The following is a 13,331-nucleotide window of genomic DNA, read 5'->3' as shown; positions in this document are numbered from 1 at the left end:
TTCCTTGTGCTGATGGAAAAGCCACAAGCTTTCTGGCTAACAAAGCTGTTTGTATCACACTGATATTTGAATGAGGGTTAAAAAAAATAAAAATTTAAAAAAAATCCTAGTTTTCACTGGTCAGGATTAATGTGTTCTGGTTAAAATGATGTGCAAGTTGTTGGTGAAATACATGCTGCTTTTATCAGAAGAAAAGCAAGTCTTTGCAGCAAGGGATGGATACAAGGAGAAGGAAGCAGGAAGAAAGCATGCATTTCTCTATTCTCTATAATCTGGGATCTTTTAAAGAATGACAATATTTTTCTTGCAATTGTCAAACACTGGTGGGTAGTGACTTCAGAACTTCAATTAACTCTGCTGAATATTCCTTCCATAATTAGGAAAAATATCTTCACCGACAGAGTTGTGAAACATTGGAACAGCCTATCCAAGGAAGCAGTTGAGTCACCATACTTGAAGGTATATAAAAGTTAAGTAGACGTGCTACTTAGGGACATGGCTTAGCGGCAGATGTGGTGGCACTAGTTCAACAGTACAATGACCTTGGAGGTCTTTTCACACCTATATGATTCTGTGGTTTACATCTTGAGTTGTGTAGGGAATTTTAGTCTCCAGTTAATGCCCAAAGAGAAATGCCAGAGTGAGATCAGTCACCATGATCCTGTGCTACGTGCAGTTCTAAGAGGCAGTAACTTTGTCCTGCAAGGCACCACCTTCCATTGGTGCCTGTGCTGCAGAGCTGTGCAGCTTCTCATCTTCCGGTGCCTTTTGTACAGTTGATGGATATGTTCTGCCTGCAGACAAGCTTGTGTCTGGGGTGAAATTCAGTTATAGCAATTGTATGTTGGGTGAGTTCTGCATAAACTCTAAAAATAGTTAACAAGGAGCTACAATAAAAGGCTACGTTATACAGAAATTACATCTGCAAGAAATGTGAGCTGCCAGAGGCAGGAGAATCTTTTCTTGAGTGAAACATAACTACAGCCTTTTCCCAGAAAGACTTTTTGAAAACTTCTTATTAAGTTGCTATGGCTGGAGCAGACCTCAGTGCTTTCTGCTCAGAGATCTGGAGCATGCCTTGGGGTGCCATGCAGCTCTCCCCAGCCCAAGGAGGAGCCACGTGCAGCTGCTCCATCGATGGAGGACCAGGGTCTGCCTTTAGGGAGTGCACAGGGAAAGGTGCACTACATGGGCACGTGCTGGGAGAAAAATGCCTAACGTTTACTTGATTTTAGGTCCACTTTGAGTATTGGAGGCAACATGTGCAAGTTTTTGCAAATAACTTGTTTTTTCACTTGTGGCAAAAAAAATATTCAGTGGTGCGTGTGTACAGCTCTGTATGCACAAAACCACAAACTCATCTGTTTTTTGGATAGGAATGACCTGTGTGCTGACCTGTAAAACCATTCATCTTTAACACTTATTTACATCCTGCCTTCTCATCCATCTCTCAGAGGGATATTTGGGTGTTCTGCCTCTCTGAACAGATCCAGGGGTGCTGTTTGCTCCTCTTTTTGTTGAAGGTATCATCATTATCTGCAAATGTAATTTCTTAACTCTGAATTCTTTTTCTCCTTTTCATTCCCTAGAGAAGTGTTCAGGTTTGACACAGTTTGGTAGCATGGTAGGTTAGATGTAATCCTATACAGTTGGTAGCCTTTCTTCATATAAAGTATACTTAAACTGTAGGTTTTAAAGTTCTTGGTTATATAAGGCTGATAAGAAGAGTTTTAGGTTACTGGATGGAAAAGCATATTCATTTTCTCCCTGAGGCCTGGTACTAGCATCTAGTTTCTGAACACATCAAGATGTTGGAGTTCAGTTTTATAGCAAGTTTGGTGTCTTAAAAGTTGTTATGAGGGAACCTGGACAAATCTCCAGACAAAATGCACACTACTGGAATAAAACTCATGAAATTATCTGGCTTTATGTGAGAAAAAACTAATTTTAAGCTCTTAGAAATTATCTTCTTGCAGTGGGACTCTCTTACAGAATGCTGTGCACTGTTCTGTGTGCAAATGTTTCATCAAGGCTTACCCAGGGTAACCGATGCAACCTGGTGACTGCTATGTCTGCACAGATAACTCTTCCAAAATTTGCAACGAGACCCTGCACTATGTTAACTATGTTGATTTATGTTAACTATGTTGATTTTGCACTTTTCAAAATTTTCTTCTGTTAATTTCAGCATCTTGGTCAAAGATGTTTAACTTAATTGTGCAGGCAACCCAACCCATGGCTGAATTGCCTTTAATGGATAAGTAGAAGGAAAAAGTGACAGGAGCATGCATTTCTAGTGACATGCCACTTTACCTGAAGTACACAGCACGAGATGGTTTATTGCATATAGATGTGACGTGATTTTTTTTCCATCATTAATGTGTATGTGGTAAGTGGCACTTTGATATTTTTTTGTTCCTGGGTTGTGTTATTGCTTGAACTCCATACACAGATGCTTTGAATCTTCTTTGTCATGTAATTTGTGCATTTGCTCAAACCTAAGAAAAACGGGGTTTAAGCAAATACATATACAGAATTTTCTGCTTGATGAGAATGGAGGTCATATCATGCATTTGTTCTGAACTCTATTTGCAAAGACAAATGTTGTAACATGAAAAACTATGGAGAAGTGGGTAGTAAACCTTCTTCCATTAAACATTGCCCATCGGGTCATTTTATTACAGTCGTCAGTGCAACACACCGTGCAGCTGGAATGTGTGATTTACTTACTGCTTACTGCCTTCAGGATTGTTGTGACTTCCCTGCATGCTTTTAGCTCCTGGTTTAGCCAACAAAGAAACCATCTCTGCCAGAAGGCTGGTGTTTCTTCCAGAAGCTCTCCAAAAATACATCTCCCTAATTACCAGAGGAGATGAGGTGAGATCATTGTAGCCTCACTGCACCTGGTGCTCTCTTTGCTGGTCTGTCCTCCTTGACAGACCAGCAATCACTGACCCCTTGCCATGGGTATTTCACATGAGTATGCTGCCTGATATGACAGAGATGGTGCAATTACTCCTATTACTAACATAAATATATTAAATTCAGAGAGCTAATTTGCTGCTTTGCAGGCTGCTTACACTACTAAGGGGAGGAAAATAGGATTCCCAAACAAAACTCATCTGGTAAATTGTTCAGAGAATAGAACTTAGGTGGTTCAGTTCTTAGGTGCTCTGCAGCCCAGGGAAATGAACAGCTTGGGTAAATGGAGGTTGAAATGACCATTGAGAGCTGCAAAAGCTGTTATGCAGAAATAGACTCCTTAAGGTGGTCAGGAGCAAATGCGAGGAAAGGAGGAGGAGGCACATGCTTGATTTTGAATGATAAGATGCCTCCTGTAATTCAAGCTGCTCATTTAAGGCATTGTGCACTTGTCAGGTCCTGCCTGTATCTGTAATACTCACTTGTGTATGGGAACTGTTGAATCATAGCCTGAACCTCCGATCACCTGAGGCAAGAAATGAGTCAGCTGTGGGAGCACAGGTGAAGGTCAGGTGTGTGACCAAAAGGTGTGGAGCCTGACTGCACCTCTCTTAGACCCCATTAAAGGGCTGACTGCTGCTGAGGAAGGATCTCTCTGGAGATTGCTCCTCTTGGAGTTTTTCCTGCAAGCCCAGGACATGGGTAAGTAAGCTTTTTCCATTCATTTCCAATTATCCCTTTCCAATGTGATAATATTTCCAGCTATACGATCTCTAAAGACCAGCCTACGTTTTCTGTATATTTGTCAATTATACATCTGTATACTCATTGATTATACAACTTGGTCAGCGAAATCCTGCTCCTGCAAGATGTAAATGAGGGATTTGAAGTGCCAGCAGATCCAGAAGTGGCACAAAAAAACCACAACCAGCTCTTCTGGGATAGTTTAGCTGCCTTTATCCCCAACTCTTCCTTATTATAGCAGTGGCAGTTCTTACCATCCCACCATCCCTTGCCTGCAGCTTTGGTCTGTGCTACCTCTGGGTCATAGAAATTCCTACTGGATCATAGTTAGCAGATATATCTGCTGAAAGAGAAATGCCTTATTTGCAAATCCCTGTAGGACTGAAATATTGAGTTATTCAGCACTGTTTGGGCAGGCCCAAAGGCAGAAGCATAGGCAACCAGAGAGCTTTACTGATGGGATCTTGGGCATCATGGGGATTTAGCCAGCTCCAAAGTTAGGCAGTAGCTGAAAAGGGGGCTCTGAGGATTTGCATTCTGAATGAAGGAAGAATCTCTCTGTAGATTTAGTCTGTGTAGCTGTGCAGGATGGGAGACAATGGTGAGCCAGCATTATACGATATTAATTATCTGAGCAAAGTGAAGCATAAAATTCCCCACAGCACTCTTCTTCAGTCTGTTAGAGTTCTTGTTCAAGAGTGGAAGACTGTTTAATTTTGAAATGCGTATGCCAAAGGCCTCAAAGATGTGCTGTGTGTTGCATTCCTCCCCTGGAACTCAGAGACCTGACTGATGGCAATAAATGGGACTTCCCATCATGACCTTCTGTCTCTCTGGGTTTGGATACAAGACAAGCACTACACACTGACATACATAAATCTGCTGCAAATTGATTCCACTGCACAGAAACTTAGTTGTTTTCTTTAGCTCCAGTCTCCTTCAATGCAACTGTGTTATTGAACTGGGAGCATTCCTAGCACTGAAAGACTTTAGGGGTTAATAGAAAGCTGAGTATGAAAGTCTGGACTCCTGCAGATGATGACTGTGGAATATAATAACTAAGCAACTAATAAGCTTTGGAGGATGGTAATAAAAAAAAAACAACAAACTAACTGACCAGAACTCTTACGTGGAAGACTCATTTTTATGATACACTCTTTGAGTTCTCTGACTATTTGGTGTCCAGCTGATCTGTTTTACAAACCAGATTTTTGAGAGGAACTGCTTCTGTTAATGTAGTCCTATCTAAGTGCTAGTATTGGGAACCTAAAAACAGGAGGGCCCACCTTCATGTTTAAAATAAGATTTTTCTCCTGCACTTTTCCCAGCAGGGGTAAGGATGCCAGGAATGATGGAAGCTGAGCCAGCGGGTCTCACTGCCCACACTGACAGCAGCACCATAATAGGCTGATATTAACAGGGATGAGCAACCCTCTTTCATACGGATGAACATAGTCTCCATTTTAATCCTTAAAAGGTGAGCTCTCTGTGAATGAGTATTTTCACCTCATCATTGCCACTGTCATTGTTACATGTCACCATACATTTTTGTATTAAAGATCTACAGTCTTTTGCTTTTATTTGCATTTATTATGCAATTGCTTTTATTTGCAATTGCAAAGCATCAGAGTTCACTGTGCTCAGGTGGTGGTTCCTTGATGTTGTGCTGCTCTGCAGATGCTCCTGCAAAACAGAATCTAAGAACTCAAGGACAGTTACTGTCTTGCATACTGTTGGCAGTCAATGCTGCTTGAAAAATATAGATTGTTTTCCTATGGAATGTACGTAACTCTTATAACTTTTTGTTCTGACATTTATCCTCATCTTAAAGTGTCAGTGAAGCACAAAGAGGTTAGTCCGTGTGTTCAGGATTAGGTTGGCACCAAAAGGCAACCAGACGTGTGCGCACCTTGTTGCTGAACACCGAAAGAAGGGCCTCTAGTTATTGGAAATGAGAAATGATGGCCGACTATTATCTGAGCAAGTTGGAGCTATAGAAATTAGATCAAGAAAAGAACAGGAGGCTGAGGGAAGACTGAAAACTGAACACAGATCCCTTTCTATTGGATTTTGATTGAATTTTGGAGCTCAGTGCTTTTCCATGGAATAGGCCAAAACTAATGCCTAGAATCAATACGTGATCAATCCCAAACTCTTAGGATTTGGTTTCTTAGGAAAAATGAATGATTGTATCTTTCCACCTATGTCAATCAATAGTAGGATTTTTTTTTTTTTTGCAAAACCAGTGTTGCTACTGTACACGTTCCAGAAATTTAATTCAAAAACCTTACGAATAAAGGCATGAAAAATACTTTGTGCTATCCACTTGGCTTCAGGAGCTCCAGTATCTGCTTTAATTAATAATGATGTATCCCTTCAAAACAAGAATAAACACCAGACCCCACTATCAATTCTTACTATGAGTTTCAAGCCATCCATTCAATATTAACTAAATATAGTGTGGAAAAATGAAGAAGAAATGTATTTGTTTATATTCCCTCGGCTATGAAGAAGTTATTCTACATTACATCAAAGATTTCCTTTCAAATTCACCTGATCTAAAAGGTAGAGTTTCTCCTGACTATGCAAGTCAGCTGAGAAAGTGGCTATATTTTATCAAATTCAGCTGTTCTTTTCGTACCAAAGCATATTCAAAAACCAACAGATCTATTTTTGTAATTCATTGCAATCCATTTTGCTGCTGTTCCACTGAAGGAAGTATAATTTCTGTAATTATTGAGTAACAAAGCTATCTATTTGTTTAGTGGTGAAAAAGTTCCAGTCATCTCTATGATGAAGGTTGGTTGAAGCTTTTGCTACTAAGTTATTTGGGGTTGCATTGATCACCATTGCTTTTATTATCAGAGGTCTTGAAATGAAAAGAGTCTCAGAATCTTACACGGATGCTTATACTCACCTGAAAGGAACAGTAAAGAAGTCTCAGAATATCCCTTCTGCCTGCTCCCTATGTTTTAGACAAATTTGTCTCTCATCGTATTTAGCTGTGATCATTAAGGAGAACCCAGCCAGCATCCTCTTGACTGCTCTGTGAGCCCTCCCCTTTTTGCTGAGCAGCTGCCTCCATAGTGGTCTCAAGCCCAAGGGCATGCTACCACTTGGCAGGGTACTTAGTATATAAGAAGCCTTCCTTCTTCGGCTGTTAAAGAAATGGAGAACAAGAGAGAAAATATGTGAATGGGTTCACCTTTTAAGAGGTTTGCTTTCTTATTCCTTTGGATGCTTTTGTGATAGAGAAGGTTACAGTGACAACCTGCCTTTCTCCAGCCAATACACGCAGTGAGTTCAAAATCTCGAGCCTTTCGAATTGATCTAGTATAGCTGTTTCCATTACCTTCATTCTAAAGGAAGACACTGAGTTGTTAGAGGTGAGGGCAGTTGACTCAGTGGCCTGGCAGGAGGGTTTGATGATGTGATCCGCAGTGCTCCAGGTGTCCTGGTGACTGAGGATGTCCAGGTACTCCAGATCCATAAGCTGAAGCCTGCCAGGCCTCTCATGGGCAGGGGACCACAGGATGGGGCACTGCACTAGGGATGCTGATAACTGGGGCCTGCTAGGGCTGTGGCTTTGTCTTGTGGTGAGATGGGACTGGGCACAGAGGCAGGGCTGCAGCCTGGGACACACTTGGAGCACTGGATGGCAGTGTTACACAAGTTCAAAACAGGTTTCTTTTCTTTCAGGGTTGAGAATAAAGACAAAACACGTCTGCAATGACTGGAAGAGTGTATTTTTCAGAGAGATATCTGTAAGTACTGTTGTGATGTATTTATTGCTCTTCCACACAGATTTCCTTCTCCCACCCGCCCTACCCCCACCCCTTTTTTTTTTTTTTTTCCCCGGTGACATTCCCATGCTTTCTTCCCTCCCAGCCCCTTTTCTCAGTGACTACTGCAGTGTTTCCCATGCCTCTTCTGAGCTCACTGGGCTCTGGAAAGGTCACAGAGCTAAACAACAAGCTTTGCCACTGAAAAAGCAATATATAAAAACCCAACAACCATAAAACTAGTGAGATCAGTCTTTTCCTCCCAGTTTTTTTAGCTTTAGGCACAAAGGACAGGAAGGAAGAGAGCACATTGGCACCAGCACAGTGTACTTGTATTCAGCAATAAGCCTACCAGGATCCAATATACTGTAGGGAAAATATGGAATTTGTACAGCTGACAGTTCACTCCTGTTATGGAGTTTGCCTGTTGCTGGTAGTGGAACAGAGCAGTGGTTCCAGGGAGAATACTAAGCCGAGCAGTGCATGTGTAATGCCAGTACAAACACATGCGATCGCACTCTTACTCCAGAGACGTGTGTGCCACGTATCTTTGGCAGCAAGCTGTGAAGCTGAAAATGCAGTTGTGAATACGCACTGCTATGGGTTTGTTCCACCCACTTGGATCCTGAGCTGGGATTTTTCTCCTGCTTTTCATCTCATTTCTCAGTGTAATACCAGGGTCACACTTTAATACAGCAAATATAATTAGAGTGCAGTTACACAGTGTGACTCTATTTCATGATACCTGTAATTACCATCCACCCATAGCTAGGAGGTTCGTTAATTTGGTGAATAAACTACTTATTATCAGACTACTTTCTGAGTTACTATCTCACATTTTAATTGCGACGGCACTTTTTGCACATATATCTAAGGGCTTACTGTGTAACTGTCATTTGCATCACGCTACGCTTGTGATTTTGTGATTGAGTTCAGTCTGTTTCCAAACATATGATATTTGTTTGCGCAGCAGTAGTATGTTAGGTCAATTCAAAAAGGTAAATCAGTACTCACGTTAATAACTCACACCCACGATTCCTACAGGATATCCCTACCCTGCTGAAGCATGAAGGATTTTAAGGAGTGTTCTGGAATTGGATCTTGTTTTCACTTATCTCCTTGTTCTGTGTACACAGCCACAGTGGTGAATCAGAACTGCCTGCATTACAGCTGGCTGACAAGGCTCACAAAGCATGGCAGGTCTTTGGGATCAGGAGAGAAGTCATGGAGGACGTAGTTGGTCTCCTTGCAGCCCCTTCCACATGGTTGTGGGTATCCCTCTGCTGGATTCAGCACAGCTTCCATTCAGGTGTTATAGCTTCATATTGCCAATGCTGACATCAGTTTGAATTATTTTTTTTTTAGTTTTAAGTATAAAGTCTCTGCAAAGAAGAAATTGCTACTCAGTATTTCTTTGTGGGTCTGGGACTGTAGGATTCTCAGAGGACCTTGGAGTAGACAGGCGCTCACAGCATTTTAAAATCGGTTGGGAACTCAGGCCCTACGTCTGTTGGGACTCAGTACCCTGTGTTCACCCTCAGGGCTACAGTAGCAGGAGTCACAAACCACTATGTGGCAGAGATCTGGGATGCAGTTCTGGCCCTTGGCTCAGTGAGGATGAGTGCAGGAGCAGTGTTTGCACAGGGCAGAGGAAGGAGCAGCGCTGGGAGAGGTGCCCCAGCCAGCTGCTAATCCATCTTTGTATGGGTACAACAATTAGGATAATTATAACTCTTTGAGTAAGAGACCGTTTGTGTGCCTTTGCTGTTTATATGTATCTAGAAGGAAATTGCAGACAAGTGCCTGCCAAGTGTATCCCTAGAAATATTTTTGAAACTGTCATCCACAGGCTTTGAATACCAGAGGCTGTTTAATCTCTCACCCACTCGCTTTCTCTCTCCAAGCCCCCACCTCCCACTCTCTGGCCTGATTTCTGTAGGGAGAAGAGCTTAGAGTTTTATCACAGTGTGAAGACTTAGGCAGTTTTGTTTGAGGACAGAATCCAAAGGTGTCACTGCTGGGCAGCCCGTACTTGTGGACAGAGCAGCACTAGCTTAGTGCAGAGCACAGGGATCAGTGCATGGACACTCTGGAGACACTTTCAGTTCCTAGGGCAGGTGGCTAGTGTGCCTCTCATCTGCTCCCTCTGACAGGGTTGAGAGAGAAAGAAAACAGTTTGGGTGCGGGGAGCTGGCATATTGCAGAGACTGAAATCTCCTATCAATCTATCAATAAATGGGACTTGCTGTCACTGGGGGTACTACTCTTGGTGCACCATATTTTACTTTTAGAGTGACCTCTCAGAAGTGGCCCATTGCAGATAACATGTATACCGGTCCTGTTTAGTACTGCCACTAGTCCTGTTCCCTTTTGGATGTCCAGGACAGAGAGGCAGCTGGATTTTTGCAATGGATGTACTTCCTCTCTAATCAATCACCTTTTCTATTCATGATTTGCATTCCAGTGGTTGTTATGAGTGACCTGTGCAAATGAAATCCAGAAGGAAACCTGCAGTGAGATGTGTAATGAAACAGAGTAATGTTCATGGCACAAACTTACCTAATAATCAGTTGAAACTGTACGAGCTGATCTCTGTACATCTCTGTCCTGCAGTGCGTGAATGAACCTCTATTGTTACCAAGAACAGAAAACTTGAAATCATCCAGAACTCCTTCTGTTCACCGCAACTGAAACAACTGCAGACAGCAATGCTGAACTGTCAAACCATATTACAGAAAAAAGCAAAGAAGATACCTCTCTTTGGTAAGCAGAGGTAGGACATTTCTCATGTGTCGTTCTGACTTCAGTTTTAAAAAGCAAACAAACCAGCCCCATCTATACTCTTCTTTGCATGTTTACATCCCTTATGATGACTGATGCTCCAGGATTTAGTGATTTTTCCTATGTTTTCCATAATCCAGTATTTAAATTGTTACTGTCAATAATTTGGATTCTGGGAGGTAGCAGAAGATTCAAACACAGAGGCAGAGTTGCTGTGCTTTAGGCATCTACAGAGTATGAAGTATGTGGCGAACAGTTAAAAGTACAATCCACCTACCTTTGAGATCCATGGAGGTTCTTCCACTTAATAAAGCAGATTTACTGAGTCAGACTCAATGGGGGTGAAAACCTCTTAAAAAAGAGGTTGACTCAATTGTCCTTTTTTCTAATTGGGTTATTTTAAATACTTCAGCAAAGAATCAGATTATTTCTTATTCTCTCTTGATTATTTTGTCCTTTTTTTGTATGTGTTTCCTTACTAAATTACTGTTCACCTGTTGGCAACTTCCAAGTTTCTAGGTGAAATCTAACAGCTGCAGAATTTGGGTTTTTAATTGGTTACAACTCACAGAGAGCCAAAAAAAAAAAATCAAGTTAATGGTCTTCCTGAGGAAGAGACTGATTTGCTCTCATGAGTGGGTATATAAACACTAATTATATTCTGAAAGGCTTTGGCTATTAAAACCACATTAGAAGGAATATTAAGGACTTTCTTCTTCACCTTCCCACACGCGTGGGCTGAAAATTGCCCCGACCTTCGTATCCTAATTCCCTGTTTTCTTTTCAGGTTCTGTCTGGCCTGGCGCTGGCCCGTTCACTGAGGACACGCTCTGTATTTAGAAGAGAGGTTAAGCTAGAGGGGACCATTTGTGTTTCATGGTGATCTATCCAGGGCTGTTTCTGGAGGTGTGAGCTGAGGCCTCCCTGCTGCAGCCCTGACCACAGGTGACAGCTGAGGGCAAAGACACTTTCCAGAGTGCAGGTTTTTATGTGTTTGGACAAATCAAAGTTAGTAACTACCAACCGTGACAATTGTCAGCATTTGTGCCTTCCTTGACAGTGATGTGAAAATCAAACAAACCAGTGCCTGTGAGTTCTTCTCTGATATGTTTGTATTAAGCAAGTTTAAAACAACAACAACAACAACAAACAAAACAGTGTTATTTGCCATTGGGGTTAATGAGCCCTACACTGGGGTTTGTGTCCTCACCCAGCTATCATGCACTGCTCCAGCCAAGTGCCACAGCAATCTCTTAGCTGATGCTGTGCCTCTTCTGGCCATGGGCACCATCTCTGCTGTGGCTGAAGATGAGAACACAGCTCAAAGTTCTGCAAAGTGTCAAAGTTGTACTGAGTCCAGAGCAAGGAGAGCAGAGGCAGATACACAGCATGTCTGCAGTCATGGGAGCAGGATAAGGCAGTTTCTGTAAGCTTCTGGAGGAAATCTGAACCTTGGAAAAAGATTGTCTAGCCTTAAAAGTCCGATTGCTCTCTCTGAGATCCTATGTTCATCATCATAGAATGAGTAGGAGAGTAGTACATGTGTTTTTTTCAGCTTTTTAGCTCTTCTCACAGTGACAAGAAACACTCACAGACATAACTCATTATAAAGTCTAATAGAGGTTATGTTTAATTAATCTCCGAATAAATCCCAATGAAAAATAACTTGATAACTTGATCTGTCCCTCTAAGCAATACAGAATGTTAGAAAATGAATCTATATTTCACATGGTTTTTTATTCACCCATTTTGGCAGGGTGACTGGGAGAGCCTTGAGTGAAAAAGACAGATAGTGTTTTCTTTTCCCCAGCCATTGAGGTGTTGCAGAAATATTCCTGTCCATTGTGGCAGCAAAATGAGAAGAGTTTCTCTAAAAATTTCTTTACCCACAAGTCTGGCATGATATGGAACATTAGGGTTTCATAGTATGTTACATCTTTCTATGACATTACAAACTGGAATGCTCACATAATCATACCAAGTATTGAACATTTCTTTCCTATTGAGATACAAATCCGAGAATTAGTCTCAAGAATACTTAGTTACAGCTTTTCTAGGAGTGATTGCATTCCCTCATTTCCAAAACATCCAATGGAGAGACTACCAGTATATTTCCTTTTGAACTTTAATGGGAAGACCCCCATGTTGCTTTGCAGTAGTTGGGATGCACAGGTTCAGTTTCCATATCAGGCACAAGCTTGTAACACCACTCACAAACATCCATGTTGCTTTTTGGGAGTCACAGCTGCTGATGTTCCCCATTAGGTCAGGAAATGTGTGGGATTTGCAAGTCTCTGCAAGGTAAGTGCTGTTCTGGCCAGTGTCCAGGGCTATGACATCACTGGAGGAGCTGCAACACAGTGCAGCACTGACATGGCACTGACAATCCTGTCTCTGAAGTCCCCTTTTCTTAGTTGCTCATGGCCTCCTCTTCACACCTGGCAGGGAAAAGTCCTGCTGGTGCTAAGAAGCCCGGAGTTAGGAATCAGAGTGAAAATGATATTCGGAAAGGGCTTTGGAATATAGATAGCAGAAAATATACAGTCACTTCTCCTGGGAGGTCAAAATACAGGTGCATCTGAAAACACACATCTTCTTCCTCCAGAATACAGCCTTCTGTTCTGGTTGCCTATCAGAAAGAGTCCATGCAAACACAGCATGGCCTCAACACAGGTAATAACATTTTGGAGAATGACAAGATTTCCATTTCACAACAGATGGAGAAGGTGAAGCCGGCATATTTTACAGAGAAGACAAGTTACAGTGCATCATATGGTTTACACAATGCTGAGTAGTAAAGTATATTTTGGGCCTGTGCAAGCATTCTGCATGCAGGAACATGGGTGTGCTGAAAGAAAATAGAGAATAAAAAAAGCAGTATTTTTTGCATTTCATAACTATGGAAATTCTTTCCATGAGAGGTTCTTCAGGAGGTCTGTGGAATTTCAGACCAGAGATCACTTTAGGCAGTCCCAGTTATTTTCCTTAGGATAGTTAATAACAGCAAACAGTACTGTGACAGATGAGGTTGTACCAGGACCCCACCTCCATCTCAAACAAATATCTTCGAGTTAAGCCAAAATGGAAGTTCCCAGAGGTGGT

General features: G+C 41.8%; 1 long non-coding RNA gene across 1 annotated transcript; it reads left to right on the top strand.

Moving 5' to 3' along the window:
* The first annotated feature begins 3,262 nt into the window (after positions 1 to 3,262).
* Positions 3,263 to 13,066, top strand: LOC109367769. The gene is made up of 5 exons (XR_002115177.1): positions 3,263 to 3,624; positions 4,995 to 5,143; positions 7,366 to 7,430; positions 10,062 to 10,221; positions 11,017 to 13,066. It is a non-coding gene; the product is annotated as an uncharacterized LOC109367769 (long non-coding RNA).
* Positions 13,067 to 13,331: the final 265 nt, after the last annotated feature.

This window comes from Meleagris gallopavo, chromosome 5 (genome assembly GCF_000146605.3).
Source record: "Meleagris gallopavo isolate NT-WF06-2002-E0010 breed Aviagen turkey brand Nicholas breeding stock chromosome 5, Turkey_5.1, whole genome shotgun sequence".
NCBI classification, from domain to species: Eukaryota; Metazoa; Chordata; class Aves; order Galliformes; family Phasianidae; genus Meleagris; species Meleagris gallopavo.
The sequence above is the reverse complement of the archived record's forward strand: the minus strand, read 5'-3'. Positions and strand labels throughout refer to the sequence as shown.